This window comes from Phacochoerus africanus, chromosome 8, assembly GCF_016906955.1.
Source record: "Phacochoerus africanus isolate WHEZ1 chromosome 8, ROS_Pafr_v1, whole genome shotgun sequence".
Lineage (NCBI taxonomy): Eukaryota > Metazoa > Chordata > Mammalia > Artiodactyla > Suidae > Phacochoerus > Phacochoerus africanus.
Genome location: NC_062551.1, coordinates 20,747,191 through 20,772,632, shown reverse-complemented (window position 1 = coordinate 20,772,632; position 25,442 = coordinate 20,747,191).

The following is a 25,442-nucleotide window of genomic DNA, read 5'->3' as shown; positions in this document are numbered from 1 at the left end:
CAAAATAAGGATCTTAAGAATCAAACAGCAAGGCAGTGCTAAAAATGCTAAATGTACATACAAAACAGTGACCTTGAGCCAGTAGCTTAATTTCTAAGACTCAGTGTCTTTGTCTGTTGAATGGTAGTTATGACCACAACAGTGGCTTGAAAACCACAGTCTGAAAGCTATTGCAGGGTCTATGACAGTGTGGGGAGGTGAGTAATCATGGGCTATTATTTTCACTCCTCATCTTTCCACCACAGCACACGGACCTCCTTCTGTTCCCGCAGCCCCTGTGAACTGGTCACTCGTCACGACAGTCTGCCTCCAGAAACTCACGTGGCTCATTCCCTCCTCAGCTTCAAGTCTCCTTCTCTATGGCACTTACCCAAAATAATCCAACATCCCTCTCCAGCCTACCACTCTCAGTTAAATGAACTGGCTTTATTTTTTCCATCTTGGAATAATATTATTATCATCATCATAATACCGTATTGGGCTTCTTATCTGTTTTCTCCTGCTAGAATGTAATCTCCTCAAGGGCAAGAGTCACCTATTTTATTTAACCTAGTACCTAGAAAAGTGCCTGGCATGCATTAGAAATAGGCTGAATGAAAGAATTTGGGGGCGAGGCAAGGGTTCTATCTGTAGCTCTGACAGAGTGGGTCTTGTTTCTGTGATTTTACACACCAGCGACCCTAAATGAGCTTCTAGGGGAGTTTCTATAGGCTCTTTGTTTCAGAAAACTAGTCTTGGAGTCATTTACTTCTTAAGTTCTTTTCTTGCACTTAATTTGGCTAAATATCTCAACATATGGTACATTCACCTGTCAACACCTCAATTTTAACATGATTTTACTGTTTCACTGATTTTCATTTCATTTTTAAATAGCAAGAAACTTTTAAAAATAAAATATTTTATGGTAAACATATTTGGGGAAACTGATGAAAGTTAATTTTATTCATGCACATTTATTTTCTAAGTTTAAAAGTCAGTCCATGAGAAAAAATGAAATTGTCAACAAATAAAATCACTTGAAATAAGGAATTAAACATGAGAACTAGTCTTCTATCAGCCTCAGCTAATTTATTTCCACAATTTTTTTTTGTTTTACAATATTCAGCACCTAAATAAGTATTTGCAAATGGTGATATTTATTGAGAGAGATCATTTGCTATCTCAGAATACTTATAAATATCGATAAGGGCATAAGAGAAGAATAGCAGGAAATGTGTTTCAGTGTTGAAAAACTATAAATCTTTTACAACGGATTGCATTATTGTATTCCTAATGACAAATAAGATATGAAGCCCACACAAAGCTTGAAAGAAAAAAACAATGAAGAAAGTCCCCATACAATGAAAAGAGCAATAAACTAAAAAGAGATTTCCAGCAGGGAAAAGAGTATTGACTGGAGGTGGAGATGAGGAGAGCTCAAGGCAGGATGTGGTAGCAGGAATGGAGAAGAGGGTGTTTTGAATCCTAACTCAGCTGGCATTCGTTTCGTGACTAGACCATACTCGGTTACACGCTCCCTGGAATCTGCAGAGCGATCCAATGAAAATAAGGTGGGTGCTGATGTCTAAGCTCTCTTCTTTTTTTAGGCTACATGAGCTTAAATAAAATAAGATTAAATCAACAGAGTTTGGAAAATATGTACGTGTATGTATATATCTGTTTGCACATGCATGTACACACACAGTGAACATATATGATGTATATGTGTATAAATATGTATACATTGAATAAACACATATGTTACCACCATAGATCTCTGAGCCCCTATTCTAGTGATACTTGAAGCATCTCATGTTCCTCTACAAACAAATAGCCACCCTATTACAGGAAGGGGAGTATATTTAATTATTCAAGTCAACTTGTGCAAGAGTATTCCCTGGATGCTAAATTTCATGGCTTGTTTTCACTGAATGTACATATTGACCGTAATTCTGAGATTACATTATGCCTAGGACAGGATTTTTCAGTTATTTGTTTGCCTCATGTCTCTTGCAGAAGAATTGGGATTTAGTGTTATAAGCAATTATGAGTTTCACACATAATGCTTATAAAATAATGGAATACGTATTTCTTATACCATTTCATATACTAATCAACGAATGGAGGACACATAATTTCATCAGTTGACTATGGCAGCTGGTAAGTACATTTCATTTTCAGTCATCCTTCAGGCAATAAAAAATAATGAATACATCACTATTCTTTACTGTCTTATATAAATGTTTCATGCAGTTAAAGAGTTATAAAGTCAAAATAAAATGTTAATGGCAGAGACAGAAATGGCACAATATTAGAAAGGGTGTTTGTTTTCTGGTCTGTTAGGAATAAGGGATAAAAAGAAAGCTGCTACTTTGGTCTAACTGTGCGACGGTTTCTTTAACAAATCTAGGGGTCAGCAAACTACAGCTGAGCAGCCAAACCTGGCCAGTGATCTGTTTTTGCAAATAAAGTTTTATTGGAACACAGGATCACTTTTTACGTTTTTCTATGACTGCTTTTGTGCTGCAATGGCAGAGTTGAATAGCTGTAATAGAGATGGTAAGGCCTGCCAAGCCTGCAATATTTACTACCTGGCCCTTTACAGAAAAAAGTTTGCAGACCCCTGGACCTGTCTCTCCCTTGCCGCCTAGAGAATTTGGAGCAAGTTTTCTTAGGCAACTGAGTGGTCCTGAAACGACCCCAGCACCATCACCATTAAAGCATGAGTTTGGCACAGTCAACACTCCCCCATCCAGGTTGCCTGTCCCTCAAGAACACAGAAAAGCAGACCCTCAAGCCTGTTCTAGAGCTGTCTGCCTCTTACTCCCCTTACCAAAAGTACACCTGCAGCTGATCACACCTGCCGAAGCTTCTTTGCAGCTGCTGATGTAACTAAGGCTACTGATGGCTGGACCTAGGTTGCTGATACTAGAGGCCAAAGACACTAATGTCTGGGTCAGCGGTGGCAACATCTGATGTTGGGAATGTGGTAGATAACTCCACTCATGCTGCTACGGCCAGAATATCTGTCCTTGCTCATCACACAAGGAATACTGCCATTGGTTGCTACACGTACCACTTCCTGACCCTTGTGACCTATGCAAGTTCTGACAGCACCCAGTGAAAAGTAGATAGAGATCGCTGTTTTAGTGTTTTCTTTTTTAACAGCCCATTCATATAGCAATCAGACAGTCCAGGAGGATAAGCATGAGGCAAATCCCTCCTTACACGAAAAGATACTTTGTCATGGGACCAAATTTCCATCTCATGCTCTCTTCCTCAGGATGGAGTCACCTCCCTGAAGTACCTAAGACCATCACATAAATTACGATCAGGAGGGTCTCCCCTCTTCTGACTCAAAAGCCCTCCAAACTTATTCAGGCTTAGCTATGTCCCAGCATGAGGGCAGGATAAGTTGGAACTTGTGCTTTAGTCCACAGAGTTTAGACAACTCTCGGGATTCAATCAGCCAGTTTTCTGCTTGATGCTTTTGATGACCTTCTAAGGAAGACTGCCTGGCAACAACTACATTTTAATAGGTGCTGGGATGAGGTTTTCAACTTCTGTGCAGGCAGGTTTAAATTCAGCAGCCATCCTCTGCCAGGGTCATGTCTTCAGGAACTTGTGGTCATGGGTAGTAAGATACAGTGGGGTCTACCAGGAGAAACCTGCCTCTTATTGGACCTCTGAGAACTCAAGTGTGCAGAGATACTATTATATGATGAGAATGCTAAGCACCTGCTTAGAGTGAACTGTCATCAGATAAAAGTTGGAAACAACCCGGATATAATTTGTAAATGTGCCCATGCACTTATGTGACCCAACCCAGCCTGGGCTTTCAGGGTAACCCCCAACTTCTGTTCTTCGACATTTGGGAAAGCTACAGCTGATTCCTTGGAAGATAAATCATTCTCTTGAGGAGATCCCTAGGTTTTCTAGAATTCCTGATTTTTTTCAATCTGCTTGCATATTTTTCTGTCACACACTGCAGGATTTTTGCAATTGTGATAATGTGCTGTGCAGGCATGATATGACAGCATCACGCCTTTTGCATCTTAACAGACAATCTATAGGTTTCCTTGTCATTCGTGAGGACTAGCTCAGTGCCTCTGCAGGAGCCCTGACTGGTCCCTTGGGGGTCCATGGACCTTTAAACTGCAGGCGACCAGACAGAGACTGACCATGGACTACCTCATATATCTTGGCTTGTTACATGGATACTTCCACTGTGTTAGGATTTAGCTTTCCTGGTCACTCCCTAGAACAGCTGCTGCAGGAGGGCTGAGAGTAACTCAGGTGACATACAATGGGGGAAACTTTGGAAATGCGAGAAGAGAATTCAGATACATTATTTTTCCTTTCTCCTCCAAGACTGACTGTTTAAACAGAAAAAGAAAAAAAAAAGTCCATACAGGCACCTCGTGAGAATAAACAATCAGCCCCACTTTCACAAAGTTGTGACCAGCTAGGTAATGGATCCCTTTGTATTTCCCCTTTTCAACTTTCCTTTAATTTCCTTTTCACTTCACTCCTGCTTCCTAAAAACTGTTCTCCCCAGTGAAATATTAGCACGTAGCTTGTGCCCCAGGCTCTGCATTCTAGGGAAGCTGTTCTAAGATAATCCCCAGCAGAGTTTTATTTTGGTGGAAAAAGCAAATGTGGTTCAAATGGGTAGCACCTGAACCCTCAAGGTTTTAAAGAGGATATAAATGGGGGGGGGGCATGGGAAAGACATGGGATAGGAGAGAAAAACGAGAAAATTTTCCCTTTCTAGTATTTTTCTGGCTTTTCCAGGATGAAAGCTTAAGGCTAAGCACTAAATTTCCCTGAATCTCAGTTTCCCTGACCCCGAATAAAAGGAAATTAATAGCTTATGAGTAATAAGAATGAAATGAGATAATGGATAGGAAGATAGATTATGTCATAGTTAATCTATAGATCGTGGAGTCGGGCAAGGCTTGGTTGGAATCCCAGATCCATCTTTTACAGGCTGTGTTAACTCTGGCAAGTCAATATCTAACCTTAACATAGCACTTAGTTCATAGAATCTCAGTGAATCACGAACAAAAGAATGTATGCAAGGTGCTTAGCACATCGCACGGAACAGGTCTGCCACAAGATGTTACCCATTATCATCTTTTAAGTTGTTTGTGATGCTGAAAGTATTATACAAACAAACAATAGTTACAACTACTCCATTATAATTTTGATGATTTCCTTCTTCATAATATGCATTTCTATCATTCATACTAAATGGAAAATACGTCTTCTCCAAATGAAATGATTCCTGCGACAGGCATAAGTGACTAGATTATAGAATTTTCTATTTAACTGTTGCACTTGTGTCACAATGAGAAGCTACAGAATAGAATTTGTGGGACTGAAGTAAATATAATACAAAAATGAAACCAAAGATTCAAGAAGCTCCTTCATGTGTCAGGAACGAGGTGCTAAGAAGAGATTTTTCTTCAGAGAGCTTGCAGTTCAAGAAAAAAGATGATAGAGGCAATTTACTTGACTGTGATTGGATAAATACAAAGTATGATACCAGACAGAGATCTAACTTGGTTGTGAGAAGCACTGATCAGTTGAGATTCATACAAACAATTTTTTAATACTAAAACCTGACAAAGGGAGAGAGACATTCTCCTCATTACTTTGAAGAAAAGAAACATTTAAAACCAGAAAATGGCTTGGTAAACAAACTCCATCAAGGACCAATCAGAATTTGTTATCTTCAACTAGGAAAAAGTTTAGGAGACTGAAAACTTAGGAACAGTTTTTCCATAATCATAATGCATACTTCTGAGCCCCATACATTTCCAGAATCTTCTTTACCTGAAGGACTGTTTCAGATGTATCTCTAAACTCCTCTTATGGTCTCTTATCACACAAGATGAAATCTATATGTTTAGGATGAGCTGAGAAAATGGTCTCAGCTTCCAAATACCTACAAGAATTTCTGCAAAGTGATTTGACAGAAAGTCAATGATGGCCTACATCTCTAACTACAAGGACAAGTGGATGTTTAACACATAATAACATTTGTCAGTGGCGGTAATGAAAACAGTCTCTTTCATGCTGCGGAAACAGCAGTAAAATATAAAAAGATTAACAGGTGTTCAATGCAAACTGCTCCCCTGAACTTGCGTGGTTTCCTTTCCTCCGCCTGGGGGATGAAAGAACTAAGTAAAAGCACTCACTTAAGATTCTTAGAACATTGCTGTGAGTTAGAGAGTAGAAAACAACAGATATCTATCTCTGTAAAATGAAGACTATAGAGGGTATATGAGTTTTTGGATGGAAAAAAAAAAAGAAAAGAAAAACTTTATCTCAATTCCATTTCAAAAAAGAACCAGAAAGGGTCCTTCACTCTATGTTATACAGATCTCTAGCTCACCCTGCAGGGCACAAGATATCATTTCGACTACGATAAGTAGCAGTAGCTAACTTTCATTGGGAGCTTACTGTGTGCCCGAAACTATGCCCAGAGCTTTATACAGCTTGCCTTGATTTGTCTAGAGCTTGAGACTAGGCTTGGTGTGGGGGAGATTTTTTGGGGGGAGGGAGGATGATCAGGTGAGCAAATACAGGGAATGAGATGAGCAAAGAGCAAAAGCTAGGAAGAATCTTATGTACATACATGGCTTATTTTAGCAACAAGGTCTTGGCCTTGCCAAGACTTTGAGGAAGCATGCAAAATGACTTCCAGAATTGTTCTTCCTAACAACAGGAGGCTGGGGCATTTATCCACTCACTGTCTTCCAGCTCCCATTGGTTAAAGGTTGTTCATCTGCACTTGTGAGCTGCCCCTTGCTCGAGAGCTGAGGGGACTCCCAAGGTTTTGAGAAGGCCTTGGGGCAAAAAAAAAAGGAGGAGATAAGCAATGCTCACGGTGGGATGTGAGCAGTTTGAGTCAAAAATCATCCTTCGAAGCTTTGGCTGAAATCAGACATGAGCCAAAAAGAGGCTGCAAAGGCAGCAAGACAGTATATGCTAAGACTTATTTTCTGTAATCCTCGCAAAGCTATGTTATGACATCATCATCCCCATTTACTGATGAGGATAGTAAGACTGAGAGAACTCCTCTAATTTGCCCAACTTCACACAGTCAGTAAAAAGCAGGACTTCAAACCCAAGCCAGACAATCCTAGAATGCAAAGTCTTACCTCATTATCTGCCACCAATAATCTAATTTTTATGACCTCTTATCCAAGAGACTCATTTTTCACTATGCTAAGAAATACAAAGAAACATTTTCCAAGTATGCAACTCATGGCTAAATAGACATAACACATCTTTAACACGCAGGTACCTTGAGGATTCAGTTGACGTTGTGACTACCTACACTAAGGTGAGACTGAGTCTGGAGTTTCTGATGAAAGCTTCTAATAAAATTCTCCACCAGGATTTCTGGACTGGCCTCCTGGGGTTATTTACAAGGAAGATATTTCCATCTACAGAGGTAGGATTTTTCATAATAATCACCTTTATGTTAAAGCTCTAGGCTAGACTGTTTCCATTACGGAAATATGAGCATTGCTTTAAGGGAACAAAGTGGGCTGGTTTTCCTAGTTCTCTGAGAAAGGAACATAGGTTAAAACAGTCTCTTGGCTTGTAAATTTTGAGATGATACACAATTTTTAAAAGTGAGAAAGCCTGTTTTACTACTGAGTAAGGAGTAAGACTTTACTTGTTTTCTGATGGCTGAGTGAGGAAGGCTGTTATGAGAGGGAAAAAAATCCCTAGAGACGTAGCCAACAAAAGAGCCCTGTAGGATGTGTTAAATACTGCAACGCATAGACTCATAAATGAGGTGACTGCATGTATATCCATCAGATCAGGGATCCTCAAAGGTAAAACGGATGTTACTGATTATTTCACTGAATTGACAGGTAATTCTCGGACCACCCTGAGAAAATCAGAATTACCCCAGGCATAGAGCAAGAGAATAGACCTGCGTTTTTCCCACTGTTACTGGCACATGAGTATCATTTTGAGTGTGTGCAGATTCTTGGGCCCTATTCCTTAGTTACCGGAGCAGAATCTCCAGCACAGGGCCCCCAAATTTGAATTTTAACAATACCTCCAAGAGATTCTTCAACATACTAAAGTGAATGCACCAATGACTGAGAAACTCAAGTTCAATGTCTCCATATATACGTGTGTATAATTTACATAGAAATTTAAAAACTAAAATAACTCAGAGTTACGATTTTTTTTTCTCTTTTGGCCACCCGTGGCATATGGAGTTTCCAGTCTGCAACACCAGATCTGTGGCCCTGTGCCCAACCAGGAGATCAAACCTGCGTCCTGGTGTGGCAGAGATGCCACCAATCCCACAGCAGGAACTCTGATTCAGTGTTACAATTAAGACCATAAAAAGTGGAAAGAAAACAACTCCATTGATCTCAGGTATTAATTAATGTGTATGATACATATTGAATCCCTAGTAAATGTGAGTTCAATAATAGATAAAGGAAAAAAATTATTTTCTGCTTTCTCTTAATGTATAGTCTAGTATGGAAGGCTGTAGAGTAATAACAAATAGAGGAGTTCTCGTTGTGGCTCAGTGGTTAACGAACCCGACTAGCATCCATGAGGACGTAGGTTCGATCCCTGGCCTCACTCAGTGGGTTAAGGATCTGATGCTGCCGAGAGCTGTGGTGTAGGTCACAGATGTGTCTAAGATCCCGAGTTGCTGTGGCTGTGGCGTAGGCTGGCACTGCAGCTCCAATTTGACTCCTAGCCTGGCAACCTCCATGTGCCACCAGTGCAGCCCTAAAAGACAAAACAAACAAATAAATAAATAAATAACAATAATAAATAATAATAACAATTCATAATCAAGGCTTATGAGGGGATTAAGAAGTAACACCTGTTTATAAACTTCCTGAGGACAGTGACCTCTGCCCGTCATATGCCAGAATACACTGTAGAGTGACCAACCGTTCTGGTTTGCCCAGAGCTGAGGGGTTTCCCAGGACACAGAACGGCCACTGCTAGAACGAGGAAAGCCTGGGCAAATCAGGACAACCTGAACACCCTGGCAGGGAACAAGGCAGTCGAGAGCGTCTAATAAGAATGAAGGTGGAACTGAAGGAGGCTCGCAGAAGCTATTTACTTACGTTGAGATCTATCATTTTTCAAGTTCTTTACATACATCATCACAACAAAGGTCTAAGCTAACTGACAGAAGAGGAAACTGAGGCTCGGAGAGGTCAATTTCTCTGCTCCAGTTCCCACAGCTGGAAACGGCAGAGCTGAGCCTGGGATAGGAGTCCAGGGCTATTTGACTCCAAAGGCCCCAAGGGTAGGAACGAGGAGGCTCTGAGTTTTTTGCTCAAAACCTCAAAAGAGGTGGAAATGTGGATTTGGAATTGAATGCTTCATCCTAGGGAAATCAGCCATGTTTTATTTAGGGAAAGCCATTTTGCTTTTATTAACACACACACACATGCCCAAGATGGTGTGCTTGCCCCCCTCCCTTCTGGCAGCTGCTTTGAAGCCGAACAGAGGCTCCAGAGGGAACAGAGCTGTTTCCAGCAGCTGTTTCTCAAACACCTAACTTCATTTCAGATCAGAGCTGGGGTTTGAAGCTCTTAAAACCTTTGCTACTTCAATCACAAGAGAGCAGAAGCAGCCAAAACAATCAGTGCCTCACCAGCAGCCTATGTGAATGCTTCTCTGTGCACGGGGTGCCTGGGGCATTATGTGGTGGGGGCTGTTTGCTAAATCTACTTTCAGTATCTCCCCTGCTTCCTTCCTTCCAAGAAAGGCAAACAAGAGGAGGGGGTACCTCACTCAGGCTGCCTCTTCTCTTGCTTTCCCTCCCTCTCTCCCCCTCTTTTTTCATTTCTGATTACGTATTTAAATTCCAAAAAGAATGAGAAAAATGACTTATTCATCCTCAAAGATGCAAAATTAGCATTTCATCATATTTGAGGAAAACCTTTTCATAAGAAACAAATGTCATAGTTGGGGCAGAAAGTCTTGATCCCTGCCCGAAGGCATCCCCTCTGTTGCTGCCTGTCAACATCCTTGGAGGTTCGTGTCATTTTTCCATTTGGGTTCACACACGTGTGTTGACACATATGTGTCCATAACCATTAGGAAACTCCGTCGAGGGAGTTACTCTTCCGCTCTCCATTAACGGTATCACACCACCCACCACGGCCTCAATTCTAACTCTTATTACATCTTGTTCTTTTTATAGGCCCAATCATGTGAATACATGACAAGTGAGCACAGTGATTCTTGTTATTTTGTGGGATTCCATCACATGAACAGTGCACAGTTCCCTTTTTTTTTTTTAATTCTCCAGTGTTAAACGCTCAAATATCATTTTTTACTCCTTCTTATATTTCTGTACTTCTATCATAAACCTATGAGGCAGATTTTACTTCGAGATCTCCATCGTACAGATAAGGAAATCAAGGTTAAGGTCATTCAAATGAGTCAAATTTAGAGCACGAGTTAAGTGAACGAGTGAATCAAGAAAAGCGTTGGAGGAGCCTTACTCTGTTTTTCATAGACAATAGATTTGACAAGAAAGGAAGCAAAGGAAGAAAGGCAAGTGCTGTCCCATGTCAACACCGTGGTCAAAAGTATTTGTTCTCCCTGCTTATATCTACCGGGCTTCGTAGGGTACTAGCAAGCAGTGGGTGTTAAGCAAATACATATTAAATCATTGAGCTGGAAAGACATGAAGAGCAGGTCTCAGGAGGTTCTAAGGTTACTACGTTGCCACACATAGAGGCAAAGAGCCCTGGATCTTTGATCACACATAATCAAATATGGAACCAAAAAGCCAAAAATGTTGAGAGCGAGAAAGAGCTGAGTGGGCAACATAGAGTAGCCTGAACACACCCCAATAACACAAGCCTGAGACAAGGACCTGGGATCTTACGTGTCATTTGTGGACACTAAGTGTTTGAGCCACTCATACTCAACGGAAACGGGAGAGGACAAGCCCAAGAATTGTCACTGGGTCACTGAATAGTACCACATTTGGGGAGGCAGCTACGTGCACCACTGTACCACCAACGCTCCACCACATTTTGGAAGAAAGCTATTCTTCTCTTGCATGAAGCAAACTAGGTTACTGTAACCATCAATTCCTTCTACCTCATGACCCTGAACACGCACATTTTTTCCTTCTATCTCAGTGCAGAGGACTAGCTTATGAGTCGTGAGCATAACCGGCTACCATTCACAAACACGTGGTCTATACACAATGACCACCCGTGAGGCTAAGATTCCACACCTAAAGCACTGAGCACCGTGCCTGGCACATAAAAAGCACTGAATTCAGAGTCACTTCAACAATATTACAGAGAGGGAAGGACTCCTCCTATGTAGTTTCTAATTTTTTCTTAAAGTATAGGTGCTCTTCTCCTTCTACAGTTGAAGACTAGAAAAACAGTTTCTTAAGAAATATTACCAACGAGTGGCAGTGAAGCTTTCTCGGGGATGGGGGGGGCAACATCGTTGAAATGCAGTTTTTATTGTTGTCACTGATTATTTTTCTGAATGTCATGTGTGTTTATAATCGAGTAAGCTCAGGCAACCCCCCCTTAACGAGAACCTTTTTAAAGCTTCCTGAGAGGCTTAATAGTAACAAGGAAATTCGTAGTTTTCTCAAACAGTGCTCAAGGCAAGCACATTTTAGTATTTTTCAAAACCTAATGTCTCCATCCAGGGAAAACAAATTGAATTACTGTCGAGCACACGTGGGGCATTAGGCTCACCCACACATCAGGGATTCTGAGTACACTGCAGCAAATGGCACAGAGAGGATCCTGCTGCCTGGCCACAGAACTCCAGAGGGAGGTTTGAGTAGTTCATTGTTACTGGGATTTATAAAATCCCTCTTTCCCATTCAAGCAATTCGCTCTTCCAGAATGTATTTTTCAAGCATATTTTGGTTTTAATAAAGCACGTATTTAAGCCACATTGTAAAAGAGACATTCAACCACTTGGAATTGTGGATTCGACACTGGTGTCTCCCACTGATAGACTGACATAGCCCAACCACGTGAAAGTCAGAGAAAGAGGGAGTGTGTGTGTGTGTGTGTCTGTTACATCACAGTCAGAAACTACAGAAAGATCAGACCCAACCCGCATACCTCTAATTTTAGGAGGTTTCAGCAAGGAAATAAACACTGATGCCATGGTCTCATCTCAAATGCTAAAGGGGGGATCTCCCTGGTGGCAGAGTGGCTTAAGGATCCAGCATTGTCACAGCAGCAGCTTGAGTAACTGCTTTGTCATGGGTTCTATCCCTGGCCCAGGAACTTCCACGTGCTGTGGACACAGCCAAAAACAAAAACAAAATCAAACGTTAGAGGGACTCCCTCCAATTTGGCAAAAGCTACTCATTCTCCCCCCCAGAATTACAAAGTATTCCTCACACTTCCCAAGTGGACTGAGACCTGGACACAAAGAGAGACTGAAGCTCAGCTGGACTGGTAGTCTGAGGGTAAGGTCTTGTTAAAAGTGGCAGATGTGGGGGGGTGAGTGTCTCAGCTCAATCATTCTCAAACAAGGCTGCTCACTAGAATCAGCTGGGAAATTTTTAAAACTACCTGATGCTCAGACCCAAGCACAGACCGCAGATGTGCTGCAGAAGAGGCTGAGCATTAGCATTTTTTAAAAGTTTCCTGGGTGATTCTATATGCAGCCAAGGTGACATAAGTAATTCTGGACACAATAATTCTCCTGTCCAAGAGTAAACACACATTACACCCACAAAATGCACTGGCTTTTTCACCATCTTGAACAAAGTTAATCTATACTTACTCACTGTTATAATCAAAGGCCTGGCACATATCAAGAATTCAGTCATAATGAATAAATGAACGAATAAGCACTAGCTGCAAAAATATTACAGTAAAATAAGCTTTCCCTTTACTCTGTGTAACAAACATACTGCTCGAAACCTCTAAAATTTGCACAGTATTTGATGAGTCATTCAACTCTTCATAAATTATCATAAAGAATTTATGGAAAATTTACAAAGACATGAAGAACTCATCACACTGCAGTACACAGATTTGATGTTAATTAGGATGTATACATACAATAGAATTCTTTTTTTTTCTTGGCCACACCCACAGCATATGAAAATTCCCAGGCCAGGGAGTGAATCCGAACTGCAGCTGCAACCTATACCACAGCTGCAGCAGCACTGGATCCTTAACCCACTGCACCGGGTCAGGGATCGTGCCCACACTGCCACAGAGACAACACCTGATCTTAACCCACTGTGCTATAGGGGGAACTCCCACACAATGGAATTCTATGCAGACATTAAAATCATGTTGTAAGGGTTTTTTTAATATGGAAAGTTGTCCATGGTATGTTATTGACAGAAAAAAAAGCACATTAAAAAAAACCAGCATGGGTAAAAATCATCATTTTGATTTAATAAATAAATTGTGTGTGTGTGTGTGTGTGTGTGTCTACACAGAAAAATCTGATAGGCATAAATACTGACACGGTTATCTGTGAGAGATAAAAATAAGGATAGTTTCACACCCTTCTCATACCCCTTCTTTTTTTCCTCAACTCACAACATTTTAATGATTGTAATGTAATTTCTCGGTTTTAAAATTTTTTTTCTCCAAAGTTGGGAACAGCCGTTCCCCATCCCCATTCCAGGTCCCTCTTAGCTTCAGAACCCGCACCACTTATGAATCCAGTCCGACCAAGATACAACAGTGGAAAGGGAGAAACTGACCTTCAGTGCTTTGTAGGTTTCAGTTTCCACCATTTGTGTTGGCCACCCACCACCACCTCCAAGGAAGCTCCCACCAGAAACTGATAACTGAGTTTCACCTAGTACAACCAGTTACATCCACCAAACCTATTTCTTCGGGACATCTGCTTCCACGTGTAATGGGACTAGGTTATCTGGTAGAACGATTTCTTAATGCAAAAATTAAGGTAATGCCTCACCTGTCATCGTTCACAGGAATAGTTACATTTTGAAGTAAATATCAATACACAGAAATACCTCTAATGTGACATGGCAGCTTTCAAGAAACAAGACCATGTTGAGAATGTACTTCCCTCTGACGGGGGAGAGGTGACGCAGGAGAGATGACACAATGACAGCCAGAAATGTTTGGCTGTTTTGTGCCTCACACTGTACTTTGTAGAATTAAAAATCCTTTGTGGGATTAAGGAATATAAATACTGTAAACAACATATGATGTATATGCTACTGCTATACCCACTTCATAGATGAGAAAACAGAGGCTTAAGGAGTTTAACACTCGCCCAAGGATATATAAACAATAAGTAGCAGAGCTGGGATCCTAATCACAGGTGGCCTGGCCTAGGTTTCTGCTCCCTAACTGACTATGTCAGGGACTATGTGGTTTATGGAGCATCTGAAATTCACAGCTCAATTTAATTCAGTCTCCAACAATGATCAGAGTAGTGTCTGGGGTAGGTGATATTATGGGTGAATAAAACATGATCGGGAACCCTCGAGAGGCTTATCCTGATTTAGCAACCTACTCCAGCCACGGAAGAAGAAAAACCAACATTCTCAAGTATTACCATCTTCTAGACTAGCAGATGTCAAACTGTGGTCTCTGGACTAGTATCGCCTGAGATCTTATTAGAAATGCAGGCCCCAACCCCAGACCCACTGCATCAGAATCTCTGGGAACGGGGTCCAGGATCTGTGTCTAGCAATACCCTCCAGGTAAGACGACGGGCTTTAGGCACCCTTCCTGTGTATCACAGGAGTTCTCTCATTGGTCCTCACAACAGGTTTTTAAAGCCAGCTCATAATTCCAGATGAGGAAACTGAGGAATGGAGCACTGGATTGATGATGTCCCAAAGCAACAGCAGTTAAGCAATAAGGCTGGAAATCTAACCCACTTCTGTGAGGAGCTCCTGCTAAGGTGAGGTGAATGGGACAGAGAGAGCACTTCTTTTGACTCTGCTCCCACTTAATCGCAACTGTCTTGTTTGCAGGTGGGTGCACCATTAAAAACACTCTACAAAGGTGTATCAAGGAATGCAATTTAATGAGAAACTCAGATGCATGTGGGCACTTACCTCATAATAACATTCTACTTATGAAAGGATGCTATAGTGTAATTAGACTCCGGGAGGCCAAGCAGAAGGGGAAAAAGTGGCTCTTATTTTAACTGCTTCACAATAATGGAGTGTTGCCCGAGAGTTATTCACACAACAGATGCTGTGAAGATGTGTGCTGATTCTGTGGGTTGCTGCATAACCCTCTGCGATGGACCCTCCAGTCCTCTGGCACACAGACATAAGTCCTCCCTAAGCAATGTCTAGTGCTTGCAGCAGAACTATAAATCGAAGCTAATGGGAGAAAACGCAGCTCCTCCACTCAGGCTTTCTGAAAATATTTGCCTGCGACGTTTTGTGCCACAGAGATTGCATGCACACATATGAAAAGACAGTATTCATTCCGGGCTGGCTTCATTTGGAGAGCCAGATTAGGGAAGGTAATCAAGAACATTTCACTTTTACCTAGTAAATAAGTTAAATGGTCCCTGCGGTTCTTCATTAAAACTTTTATGGTATGTTCATCAATTACCAAACAGCTTGAACAAAGCAGAGGTAAATTAACTTTCTCATATCCACATGGCTTGCCAAAAAGAGGGTTCTCAACGCAATTCCATTGGTTTAAAGTTCATCCAAAATACTATTAGCTTAGAGTCCAATTTTCAACTGTCAAGGGGAATATATACAATGGTAATTTCAGATCATTATCATGGCATTCCAATGCAAATGGCCACAATTTAATTCATTATCACTAACATTATATCTTTATTTTGCTACCAACTGGTGACTGACATTTCCAGGGCCACAAGAAGCAAATGCTAATTAGACCATGGTGTACTCTTACCCTTTCTTCTTTTGCTGCATTTTTCCATCTTCAGGGAGACCCGCAGGAGGCTACGTCTGACCAGCAGCTGGCCCTTGACACTCCTTCTCCCGGGCCCTGAGCCAGGCTACCATTCCTGGGACAAAGTAAAGCTCCTGTGAATTTCCCCGTTTTGTGCACTGTGCCTCCGAAAGGGAGCCTATGCAATGCAATGACCCCTTCCTTAGATCACCCACCAACCTAATTTAGAAAGTCTAAAGCACTCCAGGGTGACAGAGCACAGGCATTAACATGCAAACAAACGGCCACAAAAGTTCAAATTTGCATTTAGACTGGACAAAAGGGAAAGAAATGGCTTTCTATGCTGTTCCTTGCATCATCAGAGTTTCACAAATTACTAATCTCTGAAATGATGCCAGAAGGGAACTTGCTCTGCTCCTCTCATTCATGCTTAGGTGGACTCAATTCATCTCGGAAAATCACGCCTTTTCACTCTCAACATGAGATGAGAAAGAGCTGTAAAATCTCAAATAGCTCCAGTGAAATGTTTAATGTGTTCAAATGAAAGCAATTAGTAAGTACAAATTTGAAATTCCTCAGATCTTTGGGCTACAAACTCAGGGAACAGACATAAAACATGGATTTTCTTTCCATTTCCTTGATACATCACAATAATTCTACCTTGTCTATCTCTAAAAACTCTGCAAAAATGTTATTCATTCTCTCATTATTTAGCCACAATAATAATCATGATAGATGGTCAGTGTAGGCCAGGTACCCAGCAACTAGCTTTGTGTACTTTGATGTTCAAAACAATCCTGAAAGATATAAATTGGGTTATCAAAGAGGAAGAGGAGTTGGCTAGTACAAACTGTTGACTTCAAGGCTCCTTCAAGGAGACTGAACTCAAAGTTGTCTTCGGGCCAAGACAAAAATTACCCGACCCTTATCATCAGCCCACCCACCTCACTGTAACGCCTCTTCCCCCACCTCGAGGAACCTGGCCTACTCCTTCCTACCCGCTACTAGGAAAGGCATGTGGCCCCTCCTCACCAGGCCCCTATATGGTATTATACACCCCTAACAAATCAGAAAGCATATCTTAAGACCCCTCCTTCCCCCACCAATCAGCAGGTGAGTGGGTACATCCTGAGACCTCTCCTCTCCCTGGGCTATAACCAGACACAAGCACACACTCAAGGTCGGCTCTCCCTGATTATCAGGAGGTCAGTCCACTGTTTTAATAGCATCTTGTCTTTTCTTCACTTTGCTTGGAATCTGGCAAATTCTTCTTTCCAAGCTATGTGGGCATATCATGACCCAAAAGATAATAGTAACTCTAGTTAGTCAGGGTGATGGGTTCCTTCTATTAACTATTTTCTCTTTCCTACGTCTCTATGTATTTCTCTACTTGTGTTTCTTTCACTTCCCAAGTCAACCCTTTTCATTCAAATCCTTGTCAGAGTATGGCTCTGGAGAAACCCCAATTAGGACAACAGAAGATAGTATGATCGAGCAATCAAAAACTCACCTGCCCCATGCATTGAATGTGAAATGAATACATAAACTATTTCGGTATCACCAGAGCAAAAAGTAGATGGATGACAAGGAGTTCAAAAATGAATAAATCTGAAATGCTTTTTTTCTCTGTACTGAAATCCACCTAGGCTAGAAAGAATGTATCCTTTACCATGACTGATACATTTATAATTTAAGGTTTCAAGCACAGTTACAATTAGGTAGGTGTACCTGGCTTGGAATTATGCTTTAGAAAGTTGGCATGTAGAAAGCCACCGCTGTACTTAAAATACCTAATTTTGAATGCAGCCTTCCAAAAGCATGAGCTTGGGCCCCGGAAAGGATGCACTTCTCATTAACAACTTTCCAAAACTAGTTTCCTTCATCCGAAACCTAATCATTAATAAATTTCACTTGAATAACTATATGCTTTGGCCTGAAAGAAAAATGAGGCTTCATGTGTTACATGTGCCATTGCTCCCTACTTCTAAAAAATAAGAGTCCTGCTGAAAAAAACCATGTGCCCTGGGGCCCGAGACTAATAGGAGGTTCAAGGCCTGTTTTATGTTTGCAAGTTAATCTTTCTTTGTCCTCCATCTCAGCCAGCAAATACAATATCATAATAACACAACTCGTCCCTGTGTTTTTGAACTTGGCTTTGGATTGGGGATCATTGTGTCTTTGACTTCAGATGGCTCACTTTGATGTATTCTATTTCAAAGGAAGAGATAAAACCCAAAGTTCATTCTCACAATGGGACACCCTTTAAAGCCAAAGAGAAATTTTGGTCCTCTTTGTGGCACACAGCAGCCCAGATTCACTTTGAGATCCTCTCTTGAAAGTCCCTGGGCAAGTGCAAAACGGCTTCAGTGATTTATTTTGCCACTGAGAGAACAGAATTGCTGTGGCCCCCTCCATTGCACCAGTGGGCAGACTCAAATTGTGGGAGTGAAGCAGGGAGAAGATCTCAGGGGAAAAGGCATCCTCATTGCCTCTTCCTAATTACTAGCCATGTAGCTAAGCTCTTCAGCACTCATGGTTCCACTGCGTATACACAGCATCTATATACATCTTTGGAGGTCTTCATCTGGACAGGAGGAAGGAAGGATCCATTCAAATTTACTTTCTTATCTCTCTTTTACTCTCTCTTTCTCCCTCTGAACTCAACTATAATTATAGCAAAGAAAAAAGACTATTTTGGGAGTTCCCATTGTGGCTCAGCAGAAACAAATCTGACTAGTATCCATGAGGATGCCAGGTCGATACCTGGCCTTGCTCAGTGGGTCAGGGATCTGGCGTTGCCATGAGCTGTGGCGTAGGTCACAGACGCAGCTCGGATCCCGCGTTGCTGTGGCTGTGGCATAGGCTGGAAGCTGTAGCTCTTATCTGACCCCTAGCCTGGGAACTTCTATATGCCATAGGTGCAGTCCTAAAAAGCGAAAAGAAAAAGAAAAAAAGAAAAGAGACTATTTTGTATCCTTCACCATCAGACATAAGACAGTTCCCTTTCTAAAAGTGTTTTCAGTTGGTCCTTCAATCTGCCATTCTATTTGCCTCTTAAATTTCCTAAGATTTTGAAGAAACTTCTTTCTAAATATATTTCCTCCACCTTCATGTTCTGATAGATTGCAACTTTCACAGGGAGGCAAAAATTCTTACTTTTCTTTATATCCTCAGTGCCTAAAGCAAACTCTAGAATATCGGAGTTCTCTTGTGGTGCAGAGGAGTAAGAACCAGGCATTGTCACTGCAGGAGCCTGGGTCGCTGCTGTGGCACAGATCCAGTCCCTGGCCCAGGAACATCCGCATGCTACAGGTACAGCCAAATAAATAAATGAATAAACAATAACATAGAATAAAATCAACAAGGTCTAGAATATATTACTCAACAAACACATTTGTTGAGTGAATAAGTGAAGAAGTAACCAAAAAAAGTTTAATCATTTACACTTCTTTGAATCCTCCCTCCTTTCTCTAAGCATGCTCATAGCTGTGTTAACTTGAAAATCTTTTTAATGTTTTTGCATGTGATATCCTCTGAAATAAATTCATCCGTTTCAATGCACAAGATGGCATATCCCTTCCTACCCCTTAGTGACAGCAATTTTATAACCAAAGAAATGGATCAAATGACCAGTCTTTAAAAGTAAGGGAGTGTTATCTCAGCGGAAGCTGAATACTGAGGCTGTCACTCTCTAGTTCATGTTCACTCTTAACCTTCCTTGGATGACATATGTCAGTACCCTGATGTTACTATGGTTCCCACTGGTAGAACCTCAACAGAGGTTTTAATGGCAGCACTGGCGTAACTGAGCATAAGCAGAATCCTAGATCACTGGTGGGCTAATATTTTATCAAAAATTTGCAAAATATTTTCTGAGCACTAAACCTGCAAATATTACACTAGACACGCTAAAGGATTTCTTCTTAATGACACAGCCATCCAATATTCTATAAACTAAGATTCCAGAAAGAAAGCACAACATGTAGATGAAGATAAATGTCCATTCGTCATGGCTGAAAATGATTTATCTCAAAAAAACTTCAAAATAAAGTACTATTGGGAGAGGGATTTCACTGGATCACAAGAAGCTTCAAAGAGGAGGTAGCATTTTAACAAAGCCCTGAAGAAATGAATTAATATGTGAACATTTTTCAGTAGTATGCTCTTAAACAAATAATACATTAAAAGCCCTGTTTGTTGCATTTGGCAATTTCCAGGTTGCAAATACTACCACCATGGCCAGCAACCAGCTCTTAAAATTCCTGAGAAGTTTACAGTTAGCTCTCATAAGCCAGCTCCAACATACCACTGCTTGATAAATTTTATCTACAACCACTGTTATGAATTTAAATGGTATATATGAAATTGAAAAGATCTAACTGTCCCCATATTGAAGGACATGTTGCAATGAAGGGAAAGTGGTTCAGGGAAGAGAACTAGATAGGCTCCGAAGTGCTTTTAGCTGACCCCTGTTCAAAAAGTCATGATTACACCCAGGAAAATTATCCCCATCTCTGAGTAGCTCTGGGTCTTGGCAATGTGAAAAAGTATTGGCAGCCTGACTTAATCAGAGTATTTCATTAAAAATTTCATCATATGTCCTCAACTTCCAAACCTAGGAACACTATGATAATATGGATTTGGGAATACTGAATCTATAGAACTCTTTCTATGAAGGTTTTTTTAAATCTTCATAGCCATGAAATGAAGAATTTAAAAATCTTTACAGTCATGAAAGGAAGAGTGAAGTTAAAACAGAAGAGGTCTGAATATTTCTCTGTGAAACCCAAGTTGGCTGGAAGTCAGGGTTTCTTTGGGCAATTGCCTGATGATGGGAGACAATTTGGCAAAGGTAAGCCAGGCTTCTGGATGTGCTTGTGTTTTTGTTTACTGAGCCCAAGGGTTTGTTTCTCAAATGAATTCCTTTTTTACTGTAATGGTTGGAATCATGAAAATCCTCCTGGTAATAAGCTCTGTGAAGGTACCTTGGCAAAACGGTCTATAAATATTGGCCATATGCCACATTTCAATATTTTGGTTTGAAACACAGTAGCCAAAAGCTCAGGAAACAATTTTTCAGAAAAGACCCATTGTTCTGGCCCTCAGCTGGAATCTTGAACAACAGGCTCCATATGCTGTCTTGCTGCTATCATTCTAGTCACAAGAAGACACTTGCCCCGTAACATTGCTTAGTGCCCAGCTGCTGAACTGAGCAGAGATCTGTTAAAAAAGAAAGAAAAAAAGTGCTTCTCTATTGGGTGAGAGGGTGGACTATTTGAACATCAAGAGCCCTCACCAATCTTTAATGTTACAAATCTAAGAGCCATTCAGTTCTAAAAAAAACTAAACTGCAAAGAAGGAAAAAGTATGATGGTGGGCAAACTGGAAGCAGGGCTTATAAACATGAAATGGTCACTCACTCATGACGGTGATGGATTAGCCAACCCCTACATCTCCTTCCTACTCTACCAATCTAGAAATCTACTTTCGAAAGTCTTCTAAACTTTTCTTTTACCATTGGGCTCTATCTACTGAGATAACTACATTCATTCAATACCCTTTAAGAAAATCTGATTGTTTTCCACAAGGTATCTACTAAATTGACATTATGGAATCAAGAGCTAAAGAGAAAGTACCTCTGCATGAAGCTGATGAGAGCTGGAGAGAAAAATTACAACTGCAAAGACAACTGGAGTTCCTGCTGTGGAGCAACAGGCTCGACGATGTCTTGGGGGCACTGGGGCGTAGGTTCAATCCCTGGCCTGGCTCCGTGGATTATGGATCTGGCATTGCCACTGTGGCTTAGGTCACAACAACTGCTCAGATCTGATCCCTGGCCTGGGAACTTCACATGCTGGGGGTGGCCAAAAAAAAAAAAAAAGACAGCTGAAATATGTGATGCTGGTACAGAGATCTCTCCATCATCCCCTCCCATGAGAAATTCCTCTACTCATGGCTGTGACAATTACATAATAAGCTAGACTATTTAAAGATGTATCAGGTCCAGGAGTTCCCGTCGTGGCGCAGTGGTTAACGAATCCGACTAGGAACCATGAGGTTGCGGGTTCGGTCCCTGCCCTTGCTCAGTGGGTTAACGATCCGGCGTTGCCGTGAGCTGTGGTGTAAGTCGCAGATGCGGCTCGGATCCCGCGTTGCTGTGGCTCTGGCAAAGGCCGGTGGCTGCAGCTCTGATTCAACCCCTAGCCTGGGAACCTCCATGTGCCGCGGGAGCGGCCAAAGAAATAGCAACAACAACAACAACAAAAAAAAAAGACCAAAAAAATAAAAAATAAAGATGTATCAGGTCCACATAGTCGTCACTTAGGCTTGGCCTAGACAGTGGAGCGGATCATGCTAAAAAAAGACAGGTCTGTCAAACCACACTGGAGGTTTTATGTCAGCTGACTTCATCTTTATTAATTCACAAAGGTGCCTTCAGTGCTATTCTGCCATCACCATAGACATTAGGCTCAAGCAGAAGGGTTTTATTCCCTGTCTCCACTTACTAACTTTACTAAGATAAGGCACAGTTTGCCCTAATGCATCAGTTTTTTCATCTGCCTGAGGGTACTATATTTTACCCCTCATCACTGACTCAAAAGCAAGGTCTATAAAGAGGCCACTCAATAAATATGACCAAGGATTCATTTTAACATTATGTTATAAATGCATCATACATAGCTTGTTTTTACCTATTCCATGATATTTGTATGAGGCAGGGTTGGGCAAGTGTGTTCAAGAGAAAGTTCTGCGGTCATTCTACTGGATCTTCAAAATATTCATAAACAATTATAATGTTATCTTTAATTTTTCCTTTCTTATCAAAGCTGCTGAGTCTAATAAGGGGTATCAATCCTACTTTAATCTTCTCTTCCCTCTCTTTGTCTCAAATTATAAATGCCACTATATTTTTAAAATCGGTCATAATTACCACTAAGAAGGTTCATTCAGGTATCTATGGAAACAGAGAAAAAGAATCCAAATTTAGTCATGTCAGATAAGATGTCAAGGAAGGTTTTCAGAAAAGAGCAATAACCCTTGAGTTAGTTGTGAAATATGAGTCAGCCCTAGAGAGGAAAGCAAAGAGGGGCTCGGGTGTTATGCAAAGGCACTGGGACCCAGGAAAGCTCAGGTTGCCTCTGGTGGTTCACTCCATCCCCAGGGAAGAATGCACTCTGAAAGAACGTCAGCTGAGACTTGCAACAGCTGGGTACCAAATTTGAATGAGACTGGAATACTATGCTAAGGTATTTGAACATAATTTATCCAGAAAGCAAGAGTGCAGTAAGCCCCTGAAGGCAGCGAGCAGGAGGCCTGCATGCTCAGATTTATATTCTTAAAGAGCCACCCTATAAATAGCTTTGGGGATGAATTCAAGAAACAACAGACTAAAAGTGGGGAACCACAAACTAGGCAGCCTCACTTTTCTATACATGGCCTTATCCACGAACATCTTACAATTTTTGAGTAATCAACATTCATGAAATGACAGATTAAAAAAAAAAACACACATTTTCTTGATTAAGTGGCAGTAGGAGTGGCTAGGTAGGGGAGGGGAGCGAAGAGCAAAGTGTGATTAGAGAAAATTTGCCATCTATTGCTCTGTTAACTGGAGGTTCACGTCTTGCTAGTTTTGTGAATGTTTCCCATTTGAGAACAAATCTAAGGGATGATATAACCCTAATTATCAGAGAGAGAGAGGAAAAAAAAAAAAAACATAAACCAGAGACCTCATTTGAATTGCTTATTTCTTTTAACTACCTAAAGATTATAGCCATAGACTCTTCACCAACTTATAGGAAAGGAAATACAATAAACAGACAGGAGAAGGCTACATTGAGGGTGTGTGGTGAAAACAACCAAGAGCAACGGGTGTTGTGGAGACATCTGACATACACCCATCTGCATATCTAATCAATACCAGAAAATCATTTTTCAGTAGCACTAAAGGCAAATACCTGAAGCTCTCCCCTGCTGTTCAGATGATGGACTGCCATGAAAACTCCATCATATAAGAGATGGTTTTGTACAGAAGGGACAAGTCTTTAGCATTTAAATAATGTGAGGTGAGTCCTTATGCATACTGTTAAGTGGTTTTAAAAAGTAATGAAATATAAAATAATTACAACATTAATGATACGCATATCCTGATTATTTTAAATTATCTAATGAGGAGTATTTACTATGTACTAGGCACTGGCAATAGTACTTGTCACTCATTATATCATTTAATATTTAAAGTGGTGTACAACTCCCATTATAATAGATGAGGAAACCAAAGATGGAGTAATTGTCCAAAATCATCTTTGTTAGTCGGAAAGTGATGCAACATGAATTTGAGTGCAGGTATCTATGACACTACAGGTCATACTCTTCCTTTTTTTTTAGGGCCACACCCGTGGCACATGGAGGTTCCCAGGCTAGGGGTTTAATCGGAGCTACAGCTGACAGCCTATGCCACAACCACAGCAATGCCAGATCTGAGCTGCATTTGTGACCTACACTACAGCTCACAGCAACACCAGATCCTTAACCCACTGAGCGAGGCTAGGGATCAAACCCGCAACCTCACAGTTCCTAGTCAGATGCATTTCCGCTGCGCCACAATGGCAACTCCAGGTCATACACTTAACTGCTGTTTAATTCTGCCCTTGATATGGGACTCAACACAGTCTGGATCCACTTAGCTTTCAACCAACTCCTTGTACAAACCTCTCTCCTTTCAAGGAGGTCACATATTGTATTCCTTGATAATTTGATGTAATAAAGTTTTCCTTAAGTTCCCCTGTTCCTCTTCATTCATTTGGTGATCCTCTCTTACTCCTTTTTCAATATTTAGTTCAGATTTTACTTATCTCCAAACCATGAGTCCTTTATAAAGAATAAATAAACAAACTAATCAAAAGTACCCTCCTCCACTTCTCAAAGTATAAGTTAAATAATGGTTGGCATTGTGTCTACGATCTGAATAAACACATAGGCACAGAAATAAAACATTTATGTTGATTAGCATTATTTAAAAAAAAGATATCCCCAAAAAAAGTCTAAAGTTAGTAGAAGAAAGGAAATAATAGAGCTGAGAGAGGAAATAAATTAAATAGAGACTTAAAAAATTAGGGAGTTCCCATTGTGGCACAGTGGAAATGAATCCAACTAGTATCCATGAGGATCCAAGTTTGATCCCTGGCCTCACTCAGTGGGTTGGGGATCCAGCGTTGCCATGGCTGTGGTGTGGGTTGCAGATGTGGCTCAGATCCTGTGTTGCTGTGGCTGTGGTGTAGGCTAGCAGCCACAGCTCCAATTCAACCCCTAGCCTGGGAACTTCCATATGCCACAGGTGTGGACCTAAAAAGCAAAGAAAGAAAAAGAGAAGGAAGGAAGGAAGGAAGGAAGGAAGGAAGGAAGGAAGGAAGGAAGGAAGGAAGGAAGGAAGGAAGGAAGGAAGGAAGGAAGGAAGAAAGAAAGAAAGAAAGAAAGAAAGAAAGAAAGAAAGAAAGAAAGAAAGAAAGGAGGGAAGCAGGGAGGGAAGGAAGGAAGGAATGAAGGAAGGGAGAAAGGGAGAAA